We start from the raw sequence: 25155 nt of genomic DNA, 5'->3' as shown, positions 1-25155 counted from the left end.
TAAGAGAACATCTATTCAAACCTGCCTTATCTTAACTCCTAAAAACCTCACAATCAATTTCATGAATTCTGTAAATCTTTTTAAGGGCTGATGTACCCCATTTAGAATACAAAGTGTTGTCCTTCATTTGGCATGTATCAAAAGCTTTTGGAATTATGATTAATTAGCACATTGAACTTACATCTGGGGATGATCAAGTGAGCTATAGAACCTGCATAAAGGATTTTCACAGTACAAGTCTTCTCTAAGCATTACCAAAATCTCCTGCCAGTAAATTCAGTGGGAATTCAATCAGTGCCTTCAGTTCTACTGATCACCTTACAGTGAGATGTCCTTTTTTTTTAGGTCGTTTGTATCAACAGATAGAACTGACTACATTAGGTTTCTACTAACATTTTCCTTGTCAGAGAAGCATTGTTTTAGGTGATACCAGTTGTAGTATAATTCATATTCAAGGAACTGTTCAACTTCTGCTGAAAGGTCAAAGTTCAAATCCTAAGAAAATTAATTACATTCATTTATTAACATCTAGTAACTGGTCACAGGTTCAAGGAGCTCACTGGGAGACCTCTTTCAGACTCAAGGTTGTGTCACGACAGTGAAAAGTTCTCCTTTTGTACTCAAAGGAAGTGAAGCACATATTCCTATGGGCAGAACTGAGAAAGAGCAGCACAATCTGGGGTCATAAACAATGCAGTCTCAAGAAACATTGGTTAGAGGTTAACAGCACCACGTAGCAGCCCTTTCACTGTAGGAGAATGCATCTCATTTCTATCTAAAAGTAGTCTCTCTTTCATATGTATTATTTTCCCCACATACTTTAAATCTGAATTTCTCGTCAGCTTGGTAAAAATTGGTATAAAGACATGTACCAACCAGGCTTTTGAAGGTAAATTTTTCTTTTGACCCCTAATCTTTCCCATAATTTCCATTCTAAAATCCTAGTTTTGTGTCTGTGGAATTAGATCAAAGTTTTGTAAACTGAATTCAGGAAATCTTTACCCTTTTCCTTGCATTTAATACTTTAGCTGACTTAGACTGTACGACAAAGGGAGAGAGCATGCAGATTTTTTGCAATTTTAAAAAAACACACTTTTTTTTTTTCCTATTTACAAGTTATATTGCATGATACTTTTAGCTATAACAGAACAGAAACAAGAAATACTCCTACTTTCAGTGTTCACTTAATTTCTCACTGGCTCCATTGTCTGGAGGAACTACTAGCCTGACGTGTGACTGAGGGCGCAATTTCCCTGTATGGATTCAATAGCCTCAGAGATTACATTGCTGGTGACTAAGGAACACTGTGGAAGATGAGAACAATATGTAGACTGATAAATTTCTGTCCTTGTATGTTTCACTGCATGAACTATACATTAGACACTTTTAAACAACTGAAACAATACTGAGAAATAGACTTGATGTGGTTGCTTTATCTGTGATATTTTGTAAGACTTACAGAACATTAACTTCCCAAATAATTGTGCATGACGGATATTGATGTTTAATATGTTGTGTAGCGCACTCAGCATATTCTTTCTATCAGTCTGGACTTCTTGGACCATGACTTTGAGTTAGAAGATACTCAAATAAGCACTGTGAGCAGATGAGAAGTCAAATCAATAGAATCCTACTGCATATATTCCATAACATTTGAAATTACTAGTACAGTGCTTATTCATCCACAGAAATCATCCCAGTCCGTTCTCTTTGTAGGAACAGCAACAAAGAGGGGACTTCATTCTAGCTCTGAATATGGACACGTAACACTGTATTACTTGAGAATGGTATGTTAAGGCATGAGGCATTTTGGAATTGTTTATGTGGTGAAATGAACATAAGGTTCATTGTCCTTTCTTTCTGCCTTTTGCTCAGTCATTTGAATTACTTCTCTGATACTTTTCTGCCTGCTTCAAGATCCTCTGAAAGGAAGAACATTGTTAGAATATGCCAGATAATAATAGAACCACAAGCAACAGTCAGTGAAGAGGGTGCGAGTGGGCAGGAATAGAAAAATCCCATTGTCTAATTATTAAATCTATTCAATAGACTTGGGAAAATGTCAGAATACTTAAACAACCTTCATCCTAACAGCTGTGCTATAATTAGGGAGCTGCTTTAAGAACTGGAGATAGAAGATGACAAAATGAGAATCACAGATATTAGTGGTAGAAAGATCCATTTAGGTAACCAAAATACTTTTCCCTACTGTTCTCTAGTAGGGCTTCACAACCGCATGGATGTGGGCCTTTGCAGAATGGACAGAAAGAACAAAAAGCATAAAAAACCCAAACAGTTCATTGAATTTAGGTGGAGCTCAAGTTGTTTCAAAGAGGAAATCAGGAGGAGGCAGAGCACTGTATTAAGTTTTGTATAAGCAGAAATAGTTCCTCAGACAATAATGAAGTATCTTCTGTGCTGCCACTGAAGTTAATTTCTTCCAGCAAAGAGATAAAGATAAGATGAACTAGCAATCAGTTCATCTGTGATCTCTGATTAATTCTGAAACCTTACCAGTCTTTATGGTGTATCATGAGTTTTGCATTTACAGTATATTCTTAAAGCCCAGCTACTGAAACTAAGTGATTACATGGGAATTTCAGCTTTCATTAAAGACTCGAAATGAATGTCTAACCATGGTAATTGCAATTAAATAAATTTGAAAGCATGGTCTTTAAAAGTCACGCCCCTAACAAGTCAAATAGTATTTTCAAGATTATTAGAATCTCCTTCCTGAGGCATGCATGTTGGGGAGCGTTGAGCTCACTATTTTGAAATACAAACACATTGATGTTCTTTGGCAGTAATACCCAGTCTGAGAGGATCTATTTTTGTTCTATGTCTAAATTTATTTTAAATTACAAAATAGCAATTATTGAATTTATCCTCATTTTGAAACCAGTTTTGTGCTTATAAGTCTATAAATAAATGGTTAAAGTTACATATAAATCAAAAGAACCTTTTATAATTTATAGATTATTGTGATTGTCTATAGCTGAACATTGCATTAGAATATTTTTTTACTTACACAGTGTGCCAGAGAAAAGAGCATCCTAACACAGATGTATATGACGATTGGATGACTTAAGCCTGAAATTTGGCTCCCAGGTCCAACAGATTACTATTATAGGAAGGGAAAAGCTGCTTCTCTTCCTTTGTTTTGAAAATGGAGATCATAATCTCTTGCTTATTACTTACTTTTTTACTGTTAAGTTGTGCAGTTTCTGGGAGAAGTATTTTCTTCTGTTCATATATGGCAGCAAACAGCATTCAGTCCTTTGAGCCATCATACAAATAAGAGAGATTTCTACACCTGTTATATTTCTTTTTTATTCAGAAACAGAATTCAGATTCACACATAATTTTGGCTGAAGGCTAAAAAAGAATCTGGGGGAAAACTAGATAGTGCCTCAGGAGGACATTCCTTTAATATTAGCTATGGCTTTTTTCTTACAGTCTTCCAGAACTTTGTTTGCTATTCTTTAGAGCAAATATTTGCAGTAATAACAGCATGATCTGTTGGGAAAAGCACAAAATACTCTCAGCACGATACTGCAAGAGCAGTAGGATCTTCCTCAAAGCATCTTTGTATGTATCTCCAGCTAAAGACAGATTGTTTACACTGGAAACAGCCTAATTTAGGATTTCAAAGGAGACTCATCATCACAAGTCAATGCAGACTCACTTGAGCCTTCAATAAGCCAGCATATTACCTACCTGCATTTGTTTAGGAGAGAATACTGGGCTGCATCATTCAGAAGGTCAGTAGCCAGTTTGTAACCCATAGGTGAAATATTTATACGGCAGTTTGGGCTTCATGTTGGAGACATCTCTCATTCTACACATATAATTCCACTTTCTTGACAACCCATGGAAAAAAGCTTCATTTAAGCTCCATAATGCTTGCAGGGATGACAACGAAGGACAGGAAAAGAAGTAGCAAGAGAAGAATGAAATGTCATTCATGTTAGCAGATGTTCTCAGCAGTGATCTGCTTACACTTGAAAAAACTCTGTGCAGTTTTGCTGGTGAAGTATTTTATTCTGAGACTACACTTCTTGGGATTCTTGTGTGGTTCCTTCAACTGCTCCAGTGTTTGGGGGATAACACATTACCCTGCAACTAAGTTACATTTCACGTGACCTCTGTAGTTCGCATGGGGCACAGGAAAGCTGGCTGATATCACGGGGGGACCTCTCAAAGTATAATGAAGTTAACACAAGGTCCAAGCTGTAATTTTAGGGACAGTTTTCCTTCCTGCTACAGTCAACATCATACACCACTTTTGAAGCCAGAACGCAGGCAAGCAAGTTACCAAATTTGACAATTTTTTATCTACATGTTTCAATCCCTATCCCACCTACTAGTCATTCCAGTTAAAGAAAAGATCCTTTGACTCCTTTCCACGTGTGCCCTAAATCAGTTAGATTCTTATGATGTGTGAAGTAATTAGGCTGGAAGGGTGAGAGTTGCTGGAACTACCTAGCACAGTACACTTGGCAGAACACACGGTCCAGTGCTTTATGGATGGTATTTGAGCGCTGAGGTTTCAGACAGCAAGCACAGTTGTACAGTTATTAAACATAGCTTTTGATACACCAGTCAGAAAATGAGAGAACTCCTATGCGTCCCCCCAAAAGTGGCAAAGAATGTAGGGCCCATTGTGCACTGATTATGATAATTTATTAGACTGAATTATTAATTTTTTTAAGACAATGATTATCATCAAGTTGACAGTTTCTAACTTCATTAGAAGTCGCAGCTGCTGCTATCATTATTCTGATTAGTTACCTTGAATTGCTTTGCAAAAGACAATTATCATTACAGCTTCTCTATCACAAGGAGGAAGTAGCTTCTACTGGCAGAACCGAATTAGAAAACAAACTAGAGCATGAAATAAGGGGAAGAGAATGAGTGTGTCAGACACTAGAGAGAAGCTGATCACACCTTCCTGGACTTGAGTATTTTAAATAGAGGCTATCATTCTGAAAGGCAGGAAACAGTAGAACAGATGATGCAAGTAACCACTCATTGGTGCTATTGCTAATCAAGTCAAATGATGCTGTAAGCTGGTGAAAATGGTTTATTTCTGATAAATTATCCTCATTTTGAAACCCCTCAAAATTGGTAGGTACCTATACCGGAGCCTAGTGATGAATGCGATGCCTGCATCTTTTTCTGAGAAAGAAGATTGAGTATTGTCAGGTTTTTTTAGCTGATTCCTTTTCAGTTGGATCTTCACGAAGGAAAATTGAAGTTTTTGGCAAGAAGGCATATAATGAGCAATCCGGAAACTGGAAAATACACAGCACTTTAAAAGAAAAAGAATGGCTCTTATTTTAGAGAAGATACAGAAGGTGGAAAAAACTAAGACATGGCATAAATATGCGTTAAAGAGAAAGGCAAAAACAACAAAAGATAACCTTCTCAGTGAAATTTAGTGGACTGATAGGGTTAAGAAATGTGAATGGGGACTGGAAGAGCAGGAAAAGTTCAGAAAGTTTCTTCTCTCAGCCAGAGGCTTGTGACATATTCAGTGGTGTTGCCATTGATTTAACAATTACTTATGCCCTGGTTACATCTAAATAAGAAAAATGCAAAATAGGAAATTTTTCATGCGGACCATGTCACTACACTATGATCACTGTACATAAACTGTACATTAGACACATCCATCCGATGAAAAAGAAAACAAACATCAAAAAAATAAAATCAACAATAAAAACAAAACCCCAGAAAGCTATCATTGTCATGAAATGCTATGAATTGCCAGTATACGGGCTGCTGCTTTACATACTGGAGCAATCAGAGAAAGCTCTACTCTGTTTTGTTGTCAGCATACTTTGTCTAACCTTCCATCCCAAGTAAGAGAGATAAGAACACAAATAGCTCAAATCCCTTCAAGTTTTCATTTATTTTATAATTTTTTACAGTTTCTCGAACTTTAAATTTCTTTTTGAAATGGCCTAATTGCAGCACAATTATCATTCTTCGTCTATAGTTCTGGTCACTCGCACTGCAACGGCAGCACTTTTCCATCTTCTCTCTGGTTTCAGCTTCTCTGACTTCATGCTGACTAAGACAGTTTTTGACTTAGACATTATCTTTTCTCTGTAAAATGTAGATCTTTTTCTTTATGATTTCTTTAGCTTTTCCTTTTTAACTCACCCCTCCATTTTTAACTCAGAATCAATTTAGTTTCTATACAAAAGTGTAATTTTCCTTAGTGTGTACTGATGCCAATTTGAAGAAATTCTGAAGTTTGAAGCTTGTGCAGCACTGTGATATCAATACAACAACGATAACAAAAAGTCTTAATTTCACATTCGCAATCTCTTTCACATTTTTGGCCTACAGATGTACTATTTGGAAATAAATTGTTCTTATTATTTCCAGCACGTTCCAGAATTCAGTCATACCTGTTTCAAGCTGCATTTCTCTTCTTGGCTTCCATATACAATATCACTCTATCTCAGTTTAATAGATACGACTTTGTAGTGATGATCCAAGGCATCAAAAATACAGCATGAAACTATTCTTGCCCTGAGCATCTCCACAATTAAAATCAGATGAAGAGCAAACATGGAAAGTAACATAGAAAAGCAGAACCAGAGTTTGAAGTAGAATGCAACTGAGCTAGTAAATCTTCTCCTTGCCATTACCTCTCTCTGTATGGAGAGAGTCTCTATGGAGTCTCCAGACTCCACTCTCCTCAAAACACACTTTCCTCTAACCGTAAACCCTTTCCATCTACTTATATTACATCTTCCTCTCCCTCAAGACCCTGTTGTTGCTTCTTGGAGGTCCCTATCCTGATATAAAGTTTACGATAATAGAGAAAGCTCAATACCCCTCCATTACTCTACTTTTAGTACCTACGAGCCTTATTAATGAAGAATATTTTCACCCGAAGTGGTATTTAGGTTGCAAAGTCAAGCACTAAACAAATAGGAAGTGTTGGTATTAAACCTTAATTTGGCCTTTTTGTGCAATATGATATAGACTTTAATTACACGAACAGACTATTTTTTCCACATCTAAGTGCATAGATGTGCAAATTCTCTAGCAGTTGACTTGATTACAAGTATGCATAATATAAAAGTTCAATAGTCTATTGATATTTACTCAAATTGCAGAAATTCCACATATTCATTGAGGCAGCTGACTATATTAGGATATTATGCCAAGAGCTGAACAAATGAAATCAGAGTACTGCAAATGACAAGGAACAAATAGCCAGGAAAAAATTTAAAAAAAAAAAAAAATTAAAAAAAAAAAAAAAGGCTTACAAGAGAAAAAAAACAAACAGCATGGTGAATACAAGACAAACACATTTGGTTCTGCTGAAACAGAGCAAGAGTTCTACCACAAATGTTTAATCTTTCCTACAGTCCAAGTTAAACAGTCTAATGAGCACAGTGGCCACTTCATACTGGATAGCTCCAAAGACTAAACCATAAAAGTGGGACAAAGTCTATGTTTGAAATACACACAAAAAATTAAAGGCGACATCTTGGCCTGTAGGTGGTCTTCCAGCTGAAGAAAAAAATAGAAAAAGGTTAATTTCAAGGTTAGAACTAACCTTGTTCTATTTTTTTTTCCCCAGAGCCCAAAGCAGAGCTCATGGCCAACATGTCACTTCCAATATTCTTTGCTATCTCAACTCTGAGTTTTATATTAACCTTTTCCCTTAAATTCTGTAGTATAAAGGCTAATGCACTGTGGGCTTTATTGCAGTGTGAAGAAGCTCGGCCTGATCTTCTTGTAATCTTATAATTAACCAAACATAAAGGCAGGAAAATGTTGATAGCATTGTTACCATTCTTTTGCACTTCACAAATAAAACAGGATAAGAGGAAATCATGGCAGAGCTGCACTGATAAGACATCCTTGGTTAGTAACAAAAGCAGAGAAATAAATTATTACTCATACATACATATGTATTTATATCTGAGGGAAATACTTGGAATTACAGAGCATTTTTAGTTACTGCCTGATAAATTGAGAGTATTGTCATCTGCTAGATGCAGCAGAAACTAATGCAGAACTCTGACTCTCTCTCACTTTACTGGAGAGAAACGTAGAGACCATACCCAGACTTTCTTGATAAACTCTATTTATTGCATGTGCTGTATAGTTAGCATTAAAAATAGAATAATACTGTTTGAACCCCCCAACCAATCTCAAACAAAATCAGTTTTTCCTCTACTATATTCCTTTTCCCTTACATCTTTTCTTTCTAATTCTCCTCTCCAGCTTGGCCTGTTCACCCCTACTTGCCCCCACTGATGAAAGAAGAGTTTTGGAAAAGTGCTCTAAATGCCTAACAAATTATTACATACAAATTTTCCATGCAAATGTCTTTGTTTTTTCACCTACCAGTAAAAATTTGTGTGAGAAACTCTGAAGTAATAAAGCAAAGCATTGCACGTGGCTTGTCATGTTGGAGGCAGGAGTATCAGGTCAGCTGCTTGCAAAGAAGCAGAAGAGAACTACTACTTAGTAGGCCCACAGGCAAAATGAAAGAGTACAGCAGGTTCTACCTGCACGTTGGTGTGAGACAATGGTGAGAACAAAGATTACATAATGTGTGCAGAAATAAGATTAAAGCACGGTAGAGGAGCAAGAGCAGCATTGAAGGTTAAAATTGTCTGTATGGCATGTGAATGTTGCTTAAAAATGAACTCCAGCTCATTAAATCCATGTTAATACATAGAAACATTCTTTTTCTTTGATTTTCACTCTGGTTATATCTGGTTTTATGATAAATTGAGCTATGAAATACAGTGTCAGTTTTCCTGCTGCTGTTCCAAAATAGTCTCAAACAACAGGGGGGGAAAAAAAAAAAAAAAAAAAAAAGATATTTATGTTCTAGCTACATTTAAGTTCACATGCTATCTACATAATCTCCATGCCAAAATTTCTTCATAATAAGTTTTTGTGTAACCTGAAGAGAGTATCTCCATATATGCCTTTATACCCTACTTCACTGTGGTGAAGGTATGGGAGAAAGCCCCTGGACAGCCTAGAAGTGTTGACAATAGCTTTACTCATATGAAAATCTGGCAGCGGTTTTGAGTATAGGTCTGCCATGTTTTACTTAAGGTCTCTTCTATACCAATATCTTCATGAAGAGAAAGCATGAGAGTCTTAGTTTTCATTTTATGCATAAAATTTCCTATATTTCATCTCATTCAATATCTGATATTCAGAGGGTGTTCCATTTGAAAAGCTTAATGTATCTGAAACTTCCTCTTTAAGACTGTTGTGATCATTTACAGTGGCATCTTATAGCACATCACACTGGCCCTCAGGTTTTCTTGAGCCAATACCACTCATCTTTCATCAATCTCTCAGTATGCTGCACTGCATATAAAAATACAAAATGCAGTGCAGCACACATGCTTGCACCAAACAGCTTGTTTAAGACTGCCTTCCTGATTTTGCTCACAGTATAGCATGGGATACTAAGTCTTCATTTCAAATTACTACAAGTCTTCTCCTAATTCTCCTGTCATATAAGAAAGTCAAGAAAAATTTTGTATTGCTAATATTTCTCATGGCTCACAGACTAGAGTGTACAAATATAGTTCACAGAAAAAAATCCTACAGGGCAAAGCTGTCAAAAGCAGTGTCACTCCCTCGTTAGTAGTGAAGCCATGTATAGTGAATGCCAAGAGCATAGCTGGGCATTCATTTGCTGCTGGGGCATTTTATCTGGTGCAATTAAAGCCAGGAAAAAAAAAGTGCTGAAGGTCAAGGATAGATCATTAAATCTTGCTATATAAAAATGTTCTTATCTTGTACAGAAAAAATTAATTTCTGTCCTTGTGAAATATTACAGCTATGCTCCTTTCTGGAATGTGATTTGTTGGGAAAAACAGCATAAATCAGCTAATAGTAATCCATTCACTTTTTTTTTTAATGGTTTTATGTTACTCTGGATAGATAAGTAAGAGCAGATAGATAAGTAAGAGCAGTTCAGTGGGGAAAAAAAATTACAATAAAATAGGTAACAGAAGAAGCAGATGTATGGTATTTACACAGAGCTAGATTAAATCCATTAGCTGTCCAATACCTGTGGGTTTCAATGATTTGAACAACACTTTATGGCCCTTGGAAGGATTCAAGTTTATTATTTTTTTTTCCAAGGGAGTGCAATGAAGGCTTTCCTAAAATCACAGAGGAAGGAATGATTGCAGGATTTTGTAACAAGCTTAAAGCTGCAAATCTAACAAGGAACTGAATGTTCATGACGATGAAAGATCTTCAGCTTCCAGCAGACAGATCTGCTTCAGTTAGGAGTGATCCTCTGATCTCTAGTAAAGATTATTATTATAAAAGATTATTATTATTAAAGATTATTATTATTAAAGATTATTATTATTAAAGATTATTATTATTAAAGATTATAAAGATTATTATGCTACCCTACCATTTGCTGCAATCTCACTGAAGACCTACAGGAGCAAACTGGTTACAGACTAACATCACAAATTCTTATCAATGACATTCCAAATACTCACTAGCCCTAATTCCAAAGCAGAAGTCTTAATGCAAAAATAAATACAAAATCCTAGAGTCATTACAGTTGGAAAAGACCTTTAAGATAATCTACTCCAATCATCCACCTACCATCAACATTGCCCACTAAGCCATGTCCCTAAGTACTACATGTACCCTTTCCTTAAACACTCCAGGAACAGTGACTCCCTGGTTGCCCAGGATGTGGTAGAAGGAAGAAATTCTTCTTAATATCCAACCAGAATCTCCCCTGGCACAACTTGAGGCCATTCCTTTCTACCCAATCACTAGTTAGCAGGGAGAAGAGACCAACTCCCACCCCCATGCTATAGCTTCCTTTCAGGTAGTTGTAGACAGTGATAAGGTCTCTCCTGAGCCTTCTCTTCTCTAGACTAAAAACATCCCAGTTCCCTCAATTGCTTCTCATAAGACTTGTGCTCCAGACCCTTCACTAGATACTCCTGTTAGTATGCTTTCCTTATAAGGCAAAACATTAAGTCAGAAATAGCTTCAATTTTGTTCCTAGGTCAGTGATGAGTACTGTCCCATTTCATTTGAGAGGAAACTCCTAATAATACAGCTTTCCCCTGTGAAGATTTTTGATTCATGAGTTTCTAAGTGTGGAACAATGAATGTTGTTAATTGTTCCAGCAACAAAAGAAGCCAGCGTGAAAGTATTGTCTTCTCCAGTGTCAGGCAGTGAACAACTACCTTATCCCTGTTCACTGAAACAATAAATTTTCAACCTCATTCGCAAAACCTTACCTGTTTTCCTATAAAAGCGTGCCTGTATATCAACTGATGTCAAATTTAAAGACTTTTGGTTAAAAAGGTAAAGCTATAAAAGCTTGCGTTCAAGTATTCCCATATACTATTACTTGTCATCTAAGACTTGACACTTCTGGTTTGTCTGTGGATCCAGGATTTCATCATGCATATCCAAAGGCTAACATGCAACGTTTTTTATACATATCAGCAGAAAATCTGTTTTATTACTGTTCCAAGACAGTAGTTCACATATTTTTTTAATGTATGTTACACTTGTATAAATAGAAAGTATGCTACAGTCTTTGCCGACAGTACAGACTTCTTGAGATTAGTAAGAGTTGCTATGTTACAGAACAAATTCACAGTTTTGCTATCACCTAGCATGTCTGCTTGGAATAACCTCCTCCAAGAAGAATACATCTAGCACAAGCACACACTATCTACAGTTTGGTAAGAAGGGCACTGTGACTAACAGTTTTTACTAGTGGAAATACTTTTGGAAGTGTTTAGTTTTGAATGCAATAAAGTGGACATGTTCTCAGTATGATCCAGACAAGGACACATCAAGGGCTACGTGGCAATCAGCTTCTCTGCAAAATGATGCCAGCTGAATGCTCACAAAGTTTCCAAGTGCTGTATTTAGCTCCAGTGTATATTAGATAAGTCTCATTACCTCTCCCATAAAACACAACAAATATGTTCAATATTTTTTCTAAAGAAAACAGCAATTCTGATTTCTATTCCAATCATATCATAGTACAAGTGCCTTAAAGCTAATGTGCAGGGTTGCTTAGCAACAGTACTAGACCTTCTCTCATCATCCTGCTACTGATTTTTCTGATATTTTGGTTCCTAAGGATGCTTTGTAATAATGAAAGACACCATGTTAAACCTATTTTCTTTCCTCAGAACTTAATCACTATTATTGTGAATGTTGCTTCTTTCTACATCTAACTATGCTATTAGCTCACTTTGGACATCTGGGAGCCCATCATAAGAATCACAAGTTCCAAACAGACAGCACCTGGAGATATTACTGATCCTCTTAAATCCACACAAACATCATTATTTGCAATGAAACCTAGCTCTAGATGTGGATTCCAACTTCACAGAATAATAACAATTTCATGCAGTTACTGCTGGTGACTTTTGGAAAGACTACTTGAATGACTGTCATGAGTAATACTCATGTTCTACATTTACTGGTTTAATGGAAAACTTTAAGAAAGAATTATCCCAACTTACAGTACACCAAAAATCAAACAAACACAAACTGAACTCATTGGTCATCAAACAAAATTATTCAGAAGACTACACACTGGTAATCCTTTCCTTTCAAGGATACCTAAACTCAATTATAGTTTTTTTTTTTTCCTTAATCAATATTGCCACAGTAACAATCTTATGAGTATAAAGCTCAGGAACTGCATATTGACGCAGACACGGATTTACCTTAAACCTAAACTGAATTCAAGACATAACTGATTTGGATCTTTAAAAAGGATTAATAGTATTCTTGGGTTAAGAAACTGCAAATTCATGTCCATTTTGCCCAAGTCCTAATGCAATGCCATCTACTAATATCCTATTGAAAAGTCATCACTGAAATAAGGAGCATACCTTATTCTTCTTTATTTCTGGTGGAATGAGTAGAAAAGTTAAGCCAGTAAATATCTGTATGCTAATAGTAAAATACATGGACAAAAATCTCAGTATTCTCATCTCCCATGACCAACACAATGAGTATCAATGGGACTGAGGCAGATACAGATTAATTTAAAATGTCCAAAAAAGCCAGCAAGATGTGAAATGGATTTCAGCAGTGCCTCTGTGATTGAGCAAAGTTTTAGGACATTTGTATTTGTGCTCCTGTAATAGACAGCAGGTACTTGGATACGTGCATAGACAGGGCCTGAGAGCTAGACAGTATCTGAGAAGATATGCAGTTAGAAGACTCTTTTTAGAACTTCAGGACAACGGGCCAAAGGTAAAGTTCAGTCAACATTCTATGTGCTATCCCATCTGATCCTAGGAGGCTACAATTTTCCTGACCTCCCAGTAAGGGTAGTGATATAAAAAAAAAAAATTGCCAATGTGCCTCTTTACAAGCTGATGTCAGGTTGTGCAATTTAAGAAATATTCCAAATTGAAAAGCCCTAAATATCCAGCCCAGGTTGTTTTTTTGCAGTAGTAATGATGAAAGTATTTGATGGGAAGCGTGATGAGACCATCCACTAATTCCACTTGAGAACTAATTAATTCCCATGGAAAATCACTGGCCATCTGTGACCTTAAACCTGAATCACAGAAGCTGAAGCTGTGGTCTCCACAGCTCTCAATACACCTTTCAGGCTTCCTCTCTTGAAATCCAGAGAGTCATGGCAGGATTTTGTTTGGTGTTCACATGTGGCTAGTAGGTACTCCATTACAGAACATCATACTTAACTGCAAGGCAGGCAGACATCTCCCAGGTCACAGTCTGCAGTGCAAAGGAATCAATTGGCACTGTTCCCTCTATTTTCATAACAGAAGCAGCTCTAACAAATCAATTCCAAACAGAACAAGCTGTTTGATGATTATCACTTCGAACAAATATTTTCAGCCACGTGCAAAACACCGTGGACAAAAAAAAGCAAACTCTCAATAAACAGAAAATAGATGATTGTTCCTAAATGACAGCTTTCACGCTGTTTATTCCAAAGGATCCTTAAAGCTTATGTAGTATGAAATAAATTTGCCACTGGTTAAAAATGTAAATTCTTTAAATACATAAAGGCCTAATGAAAGGGCTTCTAACATTTCCCTTTTCCTGATTTTTACTCTTCTCTTTTTATCTTCCTAGAAGAAGACACTGATTATAATTACAGTGGAGACTAAAATGTATACTTGCTTTTGGGTTAAAAAAATTATTTGGAAAGTAAAATGGGCTCTTAGTGTATGTGTGTGTGATTGGGCATGTATGTATGCTTCTACGCATGCAGACGTGATACGAATTTCTCTATGAATTTTCTCTTACTGCACCAAGTATATTTGATATTTAAATGTACCTGATTTATAGAAAGCACACAAAAAAGGCTGCCTATGGAGATGAGAAAGAAATGCTGCTTTGAGATTCCATCACCTCTTTAATGCTTTCAAGATGCACAGTAAAACAAAACACAGAGAACACAGAGACTGACTGTTTCCTGGTAAAAGAATGAGGACTGCAGGATTGGTGCCACAGCCAGTCACTCTCTGCTAATGGTTAGCAAGAGCTTGTGATCGTCACTGCAGGGTCAGCTGTTGTCAGGTTAGAGTACCCTACAACTAACGCTCAGACTCCACTGCCCCTGAGGCACAGCATGCAACAAACTGAACAAATGCATTGTAGCATAAAGATCAGACTTGTGATGGGATATGCGTTTGCTAGCTAAGCAGACTGATTTCAGATGATGTCCAAATATTTCATATTAGTATTATTTTTTTAAAGTACAACTTCCAGTTTAGTGTATTGCGTGCGCGCGCACACACACACATACCAAGTCATTTGTACATAACATCAACAGAGCCAGAATGCAGCCACCTACACCACCTTTAGGAGGAGTTCCAGCACCATCAACCTCAGTTATGCATCAGACAACAAATCTGTGACCCTACCTGCTGTGGTAAACCCTACATTCTAGTAACATGATAGAATTTGCTAGGTACCATAAGATTATGTCTGCATTTACTCCAACACATAACCACCACCTTAGCAAGAACTCCACTACACATATCAGTAGACTGGAAAGCAGATGATCCAGGCTCTTGTCTCATCACTCCTATTTGCTTGCTGTACCAATAGTAGTTGACATCTTATTTTTTCTTGAGAAAACAAAAACATCCATCTTGCATCCCAAGCCTTTCTTCTCACGGTTACTCAGGTCATGTTCTCTTGGACTGAGTCTCCAAAAAGTAACTAAAATGCATATTAGCCTTCTTTTTGTTTTCTTTTCCAGTTCACAATGGCTGTACAGTAATTGCCATTCTTAGGTGAAATGCTGTTTGAAAGTAGTGCTGCGGATATGCTTTACAACACAGGTTCCATGCCTGGAAACTTTTGAGTGTTGGACTGTTTGAGATGAAACACTCCAAGCAGGGTATACAAACTGCTGGAGTGGTGTCTGGAAAAAAGCTTTCCAGTGGGCTGTGCCCAGGTCTCCTTTTGAAGGGCACTACTTAGTTCATAAAAACGGAATCACAAGAGCAAGTAAGATAGTCTTTAGACTATAGACAATTAGCTACAACAACCTATATACAACTATACAATCTAGTTACTGTCCTGGAAACTCACTTGTTTACTTATGGCCAGATTAACAGCCTGCGTCAGAGTAAAAGTGGATGATTAGAAGGAAAGATTCCCTCTTGGGCCCTTTCCTAGTTATAAAGTTGTAGGACAGGCAATGGCTAGTTACACTGGTTTATAGTGCAGAAACCATAGTCACTCTGAACTCACACTGTACATATATAGCCACTCTGAGCTCTTGTTCCTACTCTTTTCTATAATTTTGTAACCCTCAAATCATACAAGCAAAAGCTAATGATAGGAGAAAAACATTTATCTTTTTCATTTCATAATTAATGCTTAATACTGTCCTCAGTAGGTCTCTATTGTAGGATTTCCTAAATTTTGTTTTGTCCCTGAGCAGAAGAGATATCAAATCAGATAAATCACTGTTCTTTTCCAGTACAGAGAACTGTAGACAAATTATTCTGTTCCAGTATAGACAATCCTATAGTGTTGTATACAATTGTTTGAGTGTACAATCAGTAGATGAACTATATCAGAAATTTTCAGTTCATGTTAGATGATTACCTGAGCAGAATGTATTACTATAAACTGTAGGTTTTTTTTCCAGGCTACAGCTGTACAAAGAGACAGGGCTTGAGAGATTCCTTTGTGTTGTGGGAACTCGAGTTCGGCTTTGAAGTTGTAAACCTAGATTCTTTATCTCTTTTTCTCTTAAAGAGAACTTGCTTTTATTTTAAATTATAATTGTCTAATGCATCAATAATTTTTGCAATTAAATGGAAAAGAATCAATGCTGCAGTGGAAGATGAGCACACCCTCACCTGCCTTTAATTATGATAGAGACAGGAGCGTTAGAAGTTCAAATCTGAGTTGTTTTATGGTTATGTTGTTTTTTTCTTTTTTTCCTCCTCATAGAAGCAATTTATTTATATTAGGAAGGAAAAGTTACTCATTCAATTCCTACTAATGTACACTGAAAATGTGATAAACTAACATCAAATGATTCTTACAAAGATGAGAATTCTAGGGATGAGATTTCCAGAGAGTTTGTTACAGGGCTGGTTTCTCTGACACCATTTGAAAAAATAAACAAGAGTTTCCCACAACTGGGATTTTTCAATGCCTTTCTTCAATGCCAGTTTTCTTATAGCAGAGAGATGATAGTGAAGCTTTTCTCTCTGTGATGAAATTGATTAAATTCCATATAATCTGTAATAAAATATCTCTATATTTCTGTATATTCTGTAATAATTTGTAATACAATTTCTGTATTAGATACGAAATTTTTATTAGGTTAGGCTACTTATACTCAGAAGCCTTATAGTATCTTAAGGTCTTCAGCCTTTTATTCCTCTACCAAGTCTATTTGAACTTCACTGAGTACAAAGATTGCTAAGGGCACGAAGAGAACACAAGCACCAAATGCAATAAAACATATTTTTGTAGGAACTTAAGATGAAAGTAAGTTACCCAGCATTTTTAGATAAAACCCTTCCCAGGGAGCTTCAGCATATACAACTTTACAGGCTTGTCTCCAGGCTCAAATGGGAATTATTGATGCAGCATTTCTCATGCTCTCTCCCCTCTTCCCACATCTTATTGTTTCTGTGCCAAAATAAGAGAACCAAAAGTCTATTTTTATAGTAAGTTGTTCTGGATTACATCTATCATCATCTGAAGAGATGCTATTATGTGGGTGAACCTTCTCTTTTCATTCTAAACTGGGCTGTATTTTGCAAATTCAGTTTGCAATTCAGCTGAGCAGAGACCAGCAAACCTGCTACTCAGCATTCAGCAGTGACTGCCAGATGCTCCCAAGGTATTTAAGAGGCTTTAAGTTGCCTCACTTACCCCTCCAGTTTCTTTCTAGTGTGGATTCAGAAAAAATAAAGTCTGCAGTCTGCTACTGCTTGGAAGTTTTGTGTTTTTTGTTTTTTGTTTTTTTTTTTCCACACAATAGATTTGTCCAAGTTATTTCTGTTAAAATCATCTATAAATACCTTGCATAACAACTTGAGTGTGTTATGGAATTACTGGGAATTTTGCCTGATTAGAAGAAATAAGTAAAAGCTTTGAGAAAGAAGCTCAAGATTTTACACAGTAATAAAGAGCATCAATTAAAGGGCTGTGGACCTATTCATGTACTTAAAATTGTGAATATACTCAAGTGTTTCTCTCAGCTGAAACAGAATCTGTAAAATAATTTTAGTCCTTATTTCCTCAATACAAAAATGACCACAAAGTATTTAATCACACTGCATCTTAAATCAGAACATGCTACTATAATTTATTCACCATTTTTCTTCACAACAGGTGTATTTTTTTCAGGATTTGGTTTCCCTTCCTTTCCATACTCAAAAAACAATTTCTCAGTGGTCGTCCAGAGAAAAAGAGAAGGCTGTTCTACACAACTCTGAACTACATCACCCTTGAAACAAGGGGTACATCAAATTATAGCTTACAGGTTTTCTGCACTTCCAAACTTAACATCCCAATGATGGATACAGGGTCATGTACAGCTCTAGGGGAGCAGCAGCTCCTGCTTAGTCATCACATAATGCACATTGAAGATTTACCAACTGAACACCAGTTGGTACACATTTCTGAAGGGCAAGGAGATAACAGTGGGGATCATCCCTCTTATTGAAGCTGTCTCTAGATTCTCTGCGACTAGCACAAGCCAGAATGAATGACAGCTTTGTTGGAAATTGCTTGCACATTGAGGTCAAGAGTTCAGGAATGCCCTCCAGTTCATATGGAACATGGAAACAGAGCAATCATCTTGCTCAAAATAAATTATGTCCCTCCTTCACAGTGCTCATACAGGTTCATTTCAAACATACATTTCCATCTTCACTCTCTCAGACTTGATAGCAGAATCTCAGTGAAATAGTCTGACTGTATACTTGCAGAACTACAGGCTGACCATAAAGCCCAATGAAAAGGTTTATCTTACAGTGGTTTCAATGCAATTAACATAAAGTCTCTTCTCAAAAGAGCATGCATGAGGGAACTTCTTAGGGAGGCAACAAGAATAGGTAGTTAACACCATCTTATTTGGCATTGGCATGCATAAACTTTGGATTCATGGCAGGTGAGCTAGCCATGAAAAACCTTTTTACCTATCAGTAAAAGTTTATAACTTCATTATATTCCTTCTTTGTCAACTGCGTTTGGTTCCATCAAAGTTGCAGAATGATTTTTCAACAATTTAAGATGCAAGGGTTAAATGAATCTCACTCCTAAGACCCAGTCTTTCAAAAAATTAGGGACTTCTGGCATTTTGGATACTGAGCTGCTGTTCTGTTCGGAATGTAAATTATACTAGCTGTAGTTAAGATGGCCATCTATTAAAATCATTTCAGAAATTAAAGTTTTGCATTCATATACAACAAAAACAAAACATTCTCTCAGCTGAAGAGATCTTTGCTAAAATCCACAGACCTTCTGTAAATGAGAGTCCCTCAGGAAGAGCTGACCTAGTGCCCACTGAAGTCACTGAATGATGCCTGTGGTCTTTCATACATATTTAATAAGATCAGCAATGGCATAGCTGTCATACAAAGATGAAGATCTACCATCAAACACATTGATGCAGGAAGATGACGCTATACTGTCATACTTCATGGATGATAGTGTAAGAATTACTTTCTTTTTATGGCCAAAGATGCTCCAAGTGATTGAGTTAATTTAAGCTAGTCAAGATCATTGAATAACAATGAAATCTGAAGAATGTATTGTCTGCATTTAGTTATTAAGGGAGAGCTCTGAGAACAAATGACTGCGCATCAAATAAGTTTGAGCAGTTTAACTTACCATCATGGCCAGTGAAAGCTCTCATACTTCGTATGAACTCAGCCTCAAAGCTAGAGTTGAAGAGCTAAAAAAAACCTTGCAGTTCCAGCCTCTACAAGTGTAGCACTGCTGGCTTTGCCTGGCATCTAGGGCTTGTTTGGGGAGATGTGCAAAATGAGCAGCAAACCCTGCAGAAGAACTGTATCCCTCTCACTCAATGAAACACAAAAGTGTGGTTGCTTAATTTCAACATGAATGGTGTGATGCTATAAAATATTCTAAGCAACACACAAAATATTTTGTTTTCAGAGCAGGTTTTTGCTTTTCTCACTATTAAACTCTGTGTAATGTCTGTCCAAAGACACTGCGCATAAGTCAGCAGTTTCCTGCAGCCAGACAATCAAGCTGCTTCCAGTCACTTGAGAAGTGAACATCTGTTACTAAGCAACTGGGGAGGGAATTTGGGAGCATACACCACACTTGCCACTCTCTTCTAGCAAGCCTGTCACAAGCCCAGCTACTCTGTGCAAGTAATCCTTTCCACAAAGGCAGAAGGCTAATGGGAGAAGATTATACATTTCCAGAAATAAACTTCACTTCAACTGTTCTTCAAACTGCAGTTAGAGAACGTTTAGCATATAATTTCCTCCACAGCCACTGGATATTTAACACAACAACCAGTCAGTCAGACTCTGTTTCTAGGTCAGAGACAAAGCTAGGGTAAAATATTTGAGTAAATTCATTTCTTGGTTAAGAGTAGGCCTGCTTGCTTTCACAGTTGTACCATGTACGTGCGTGAGGTTTTGTTCTGTTCTAGAAACTGCCAACAATCAGAAAAGTTGCACTCATACACAGACTATACAGTATCTCCATGCTGGAGACTGAAAGGTTTAGCTTAAGGGTTGGTTCACTCTACATCATGCTTGGCAGTTAACACAAGATAATCACAATCTGTTTTAATTGCTGTATTTACTTTTGGAACTTAGTTGCTGGTTTCCATAATCCTTGCTTTTATGTATTTCAAATTATATCTTAATCATCCTAAACTCACGATTTGTAGTAGTGACTTTTGTATTTCAACTGAAGAGCCTATCAACAAAATCATTATCTTGCTTAACTGGTTTGGTTCCCTTGGAAAAAAAGGGCATGACATATTTATTTAGCTTTGTGCAATTCTGACTTCTTATCTTGAGAAGAGACACCATACATCATTCAGATGGTCTTTTGTTGCATCGTGTCAGCTGTAACTTTGGTTTTATGCTTTCTTTTATTACAGTTTTCATGACAATATTGTATTAAAGCAAAATATTTACTTTGTTTGGCATTTTTAGGTGGCATTTTTGAAACTCTCCTAAAATTCAGATAAGCAGAATATTTAGGGAAGAGATTTAAAATTGTTAAACACATTGCCATATTAGAATATATGTATGTATATATTTATTTAAACAATTTAATGTTTTGTCAAACAGTATCTCCTAGGAGTTTCAGGATTCCCCACACTGACAGCTGCCTCCTACATGACTAAGTTTAGCACATTCCAACTTCCTATTGTCGACTTGATATGCACAACAATTTGCAATGTTTAGAGTAGGCAAGCCAGCTTTAAACACTGTTCTTTCCCCTGTATTATCTATTTGTATAGACAGATATATCTGTTCATTTTTTATGGAAAAAAAAAAGTATAATGAAATAAGCAATGAAAACAATAGGAGAAAAAAAAACCACAGAAGCATCTGCTCAACTCTTTCATGAATATTAGCAGTACGTTTAGCTTCACATCTTAACTCTCCATAAGGCTAGTACAAGCAGACATATCTACTTTGCAAATATTTATGTACAGCCTTGAGATATGGGTGCATTATAACAGCGCATCAAAAGAGGAAAGGAACCAAATACAGAGATGAATCAATTGCGAAGTTATTGTCTTGTAAAGAGAACCAGAGAAACATGGAGCCAATCCTAGTAACTTGCATTATTTTATTATTGTTCTGATTTTACAGCTGTAAAACTATCCTAAGACCAGAGTTAGAAAAGTAGGCAACTGAATCTAGTGCTCCTTGTTTTGAAATGAGCAAGTAATCATCAACGGAAAGCAATTTCCCGTTTAAGTTACGCATAGGTGACCATATTTACCACCAGAACCTGAAGACTACTTCTGCTGCTATGCACCTTCCCATCATTTTTCCAGCATTTATGATACCTATCTGCTATTTATAGCCATCTTCAAATATGTTTCCTGTTATACTCTCCCAACTCCAGTTGAAATGCATGTTTCTAGTTAGGGGCCAAGATTTGGGGCCAGGTGCATCTACCACAGAAGTCTGTCAAAGAATTGGCATGCTGTCCTACTTTCACATGTGAACTCAAGAATCATATGCAACATGTTCAATGAGAGGATGGGATGAAAATGGTGTACGTGGTCCACCCTAAGTTTGGGTATAAAATTCACCTGCCCCACTGCACAACAGACTCCTAAATGCTTTTGTATTACCAGCTGTTCTATGTTTAACGTATAGTTTATAATCCAAAATGGATCAGTAGAACTACATCTTACGCTTAAAGATGTACAAATATTAATAGAAAGGCAAGTATCATTAAAAAGCTTAGTTTGTTAATTCTTTCTTCAGAAATGACGTGGTGGAATTTTAGAAAAGGAATCTTTCCAGCTATACAGCTAGTGGCAACAACTGAGTTGAAATGAGAGGAAGCAAAAGCTTAGAAAATTATTTCCTCTTAGCTTCTCCACTGCCACCTTGAATCTACTTGCATAAATCCTTAAAGCTTGTCTAGCATGTAAATGAGTTGTGTAGATGATAGCTTCACCATCAGCAATGCTTTGAGTCTTCTAAACACATTATTAACGGTTAATGATTTCTAATTATGGTTTCTGTAGCAATTAAGTTACTGGCTCGTTTTCAAGTATTAAATCAGAATTTTTGCTTTCCCATGCAGTACTCACATGTTGAAATACTGGTAGGTAGCAGTGACAGTAACAGTCATTTACACATTCAGAATGGCACTTGCAGCACAACCTGGATGTACTGATGAGGTAAAAATATTTCTTGATGGAAAACAATCAACATTAGTTTTCTGTAAAGCTAGTCACAAATCAGGTCACTTAATCTAAAGTCAATAGCAATTTCAAATCTCAATATTTGAGGGAAAAAAAAAAAAATCAATACATAAAGCAGCAAAGAAATCTGATTTGAAAAGGACTTAAAGGAGCTGTAAATGCTCTTCTCTATAATTAAAATGTGATATGTAGCCACAACCATACTACATTACACTCTAAAATTATAACAGACTAATCAATTCTTGGAATAGCTCAACAGGGAACTAATAAACACATTATCATTTGAGACCTTTAAATCAGCTTCACCATCTTTTTAAGTCACACGTTACAAGTTACCAGACTTACAGCAGCAATTGCTAAATAAAGTGACTGGTTTTTGATAGACAGAGGCCAAGCAATGACTGCAATAGCCTATTTCTGGGAAGTTCATGGAAGATTTACTATTTGAAGGAAAGAAATCGCTTAAGAAAGAATTTCCAGTGGAAACTGCGTAGGTAATTGTTTACACAGCAAAGCAATACTGACACTACCCTAGGCTGCTTCTGTAACCAGCTGTAAGTTAAGCCTCAGTCTGAATGAGGTCCTAAAAAGCTGACAGCACTGTTGATGAACATTCTGACTGAAACGAGTGAAACTTTAGGTTACTTCCATGGTTAGACAAGTGAGCTTTCATTGAACAATTATGCTTCTTCCTAAACAATATTTCAGCCTCTTATGTCCTCTTACAAAGAAGGCTGACTAAGCATCTTTTTATATCTTCGTTTCTGTATCACTTTATATCACTTCATGTTAACTGTTGCTTAGTGTGCTCAGAGATGGAGACATCAGAACAGGACAGTATGATTTGCTTAAAGGCTTGATTCTCGTCCCAGGCAGTGTGAATAGCTGGAAGGAGCTACTGCCTTCAGCAAATAAATTAAAGTTTACAGATTGGTATAGATCTTGGATGTCAGACACTAAACTAAAGCTAGTTATGGATCTAAATTCACAGTGCACAGTTTTTTTTAAAGTTTTCACTAGAAATAGTTAAGTAGAGAAGAAAATGTAGTAACAATCTGCTCCACTACGTTGAGAGAAAAATCTGCAGTGCAAAGTGCTGCAACACAACACCAACAATACAAATGAATTTACCAAAACCAATATTTTTGCTCCAGAGGAGCACAGTGTGCTATCACCGATTGCCAGACTCTCACTGAAAAGAGCTGTGTGGACTATTTGTCCAAAACCACAAATAACTAGAAACATAATAATAAAGTAAGATAAGCGCTCTCTCTGAACTAACATCAGCCATTCAGGTCTAGATTTGCATAGGTTGTAGTTTAGACTTCATGCTGCATAATCTCATATTTACCATGCTGTGTCTCAGCACATTTCCCATTGCTTCACACTGGAGCATCAACTCAAGAAACTATCAGAAACCACCCACATATTTTATAAATTCAGAAAGATTTTAGAAGGACAGCATATCTTTCTAGATCCCTGATCCTAGGGTCTGCAAACCTTGATTTTCATGGAAAGTTTTTGTACTGTTTGCATAGCTTATCTACAACAGGTTTTTGGTCTATGGCTGTGATTAGACTCCACATGAACCTGCACTTAAGTTTATACAAGCAATTGCTGACTTTTTAACTACACAGGCTGAGGACTGAGTTTATATCTTTATCTCCACTTCGAAGAACCCTCGCATCAAACATCTCTCAGCTCACTACAGGTAAAAGAAAAAAAGAGGTAAAAAAAAAAGAAAAACTTAGCTCCAAAGAATGATCTCACCACTTTGCCTTAATAATAATGCTAGATTATTAAGCAGGAAGATTTTCTTGAAATCTCTTAAGCAGATTTTCATGAAGTCACAGGAATATATCCCAGAAACTTCTAATGGAAAGCTTTTGACTACTCATCAGCCAAATTTCTTCTTTTTAGGAGATTCATTCATTAGGATTTATAAGAGTTATGAAGATACTTATATGCATGAGGACAGGCACTACTAACATGAACAAATCCATTTCTTAAAGCAGAAGGTAGCCTCAGCTTGACAGCAAACTTCGTTCCTACCTGGCTGTGTTTGTTATCACAATTCAGGATGTTTGTACATATAGAAACAAGTTTAGATGAAGGTAGCTTTAAGCTACTTAGCACAGGCCCAAATCTCGAGTATGACAGTTGTACAATCAATGAATGTATAGATGTTGTAGTTATGAGGTATACCAGGGAGCTTGGCTGCATAGTTGTTACACCAAAGCAAAAAAGATAGGATGCTTACCTGTATCCTGGGCTCACTTGTTAGGCTTAACTCCAGCGGAGCACATCTCCAGGAAAGATCCTTCCCCCTAGTAGTCAGCTCTTAATGGGTCTAGGAGAGGTGCAGCCAGGCTCCACCCCTTCCAGCAGCACAGGTGAATTGCCTTCACCCGTGCTCCCAGGGCTGACTCATTGCTCGCCTCAGGTGATCAATCAGAGGTTCAGGCCATGATTCAGTAGTTCCCATACTACTGTGAAGACTTCAAAAAAAGAAGAAAGTGGCTAGATAAATCTTGCCCAGTATTAGATATTCTGTAAAAATCATTATTTGGATTTACACTAGAGATAGAGCAGTTTGCCAGCCCAATGGGTTTAGCAGATTGTGTGTCACATGCATAGACCAGACCTGAGAAGACCAAATCTCTGCACACAAGCACTCTGTTTCCCTCAGATCATTAAAACTTGGACCAGAGCTACATCCCATAAA

At 36.8% G+C, this 25155-nt stretch overlaps 1 long non-coding RNA gene across 1 annotated transcript in view; it reads right to left on the bottom strand.

The window, feature by feature from the left end:
* LOC125698730 (uncharacterized) overlaps window positions 1-24768 on the bottom strand; it is a 41506-nt gene extending 16738 nt beyond the window's left edge. Inside the window, exon 1 of the long non-coding RNA XR_007379297.1 lies at window positions 24691-24768. This is a non-coding gene — a long non-coding RNA (uncharacterized LOC125698730). The remainder of the gene's footprint in view (window positions 1-24690) is intronic.
* Between the last annotated feature and the right edge of the window lie 387 nt (window positions 24769-25155).

This window comes from Lagopus muta, chromosome 11, assembly GCF_023343835.1.
Source record: "Lagopus muta isolate bLagMut1 chromosome 11, bLagMut1 primary, whole genome shotgun sequence".
Taxonomy (NCBI): domain Eukaryota; kingdom Metazoa; phylum Chordata; class Aves; order Galliformes; family Phasianidae; genus Lagopus; species Lagopus muta.
The sequence above is the reverse complement of the archived record's forward strand: the minus strand, read 5'-3'. Positions and strand labels throughout refer to the sequence as shown.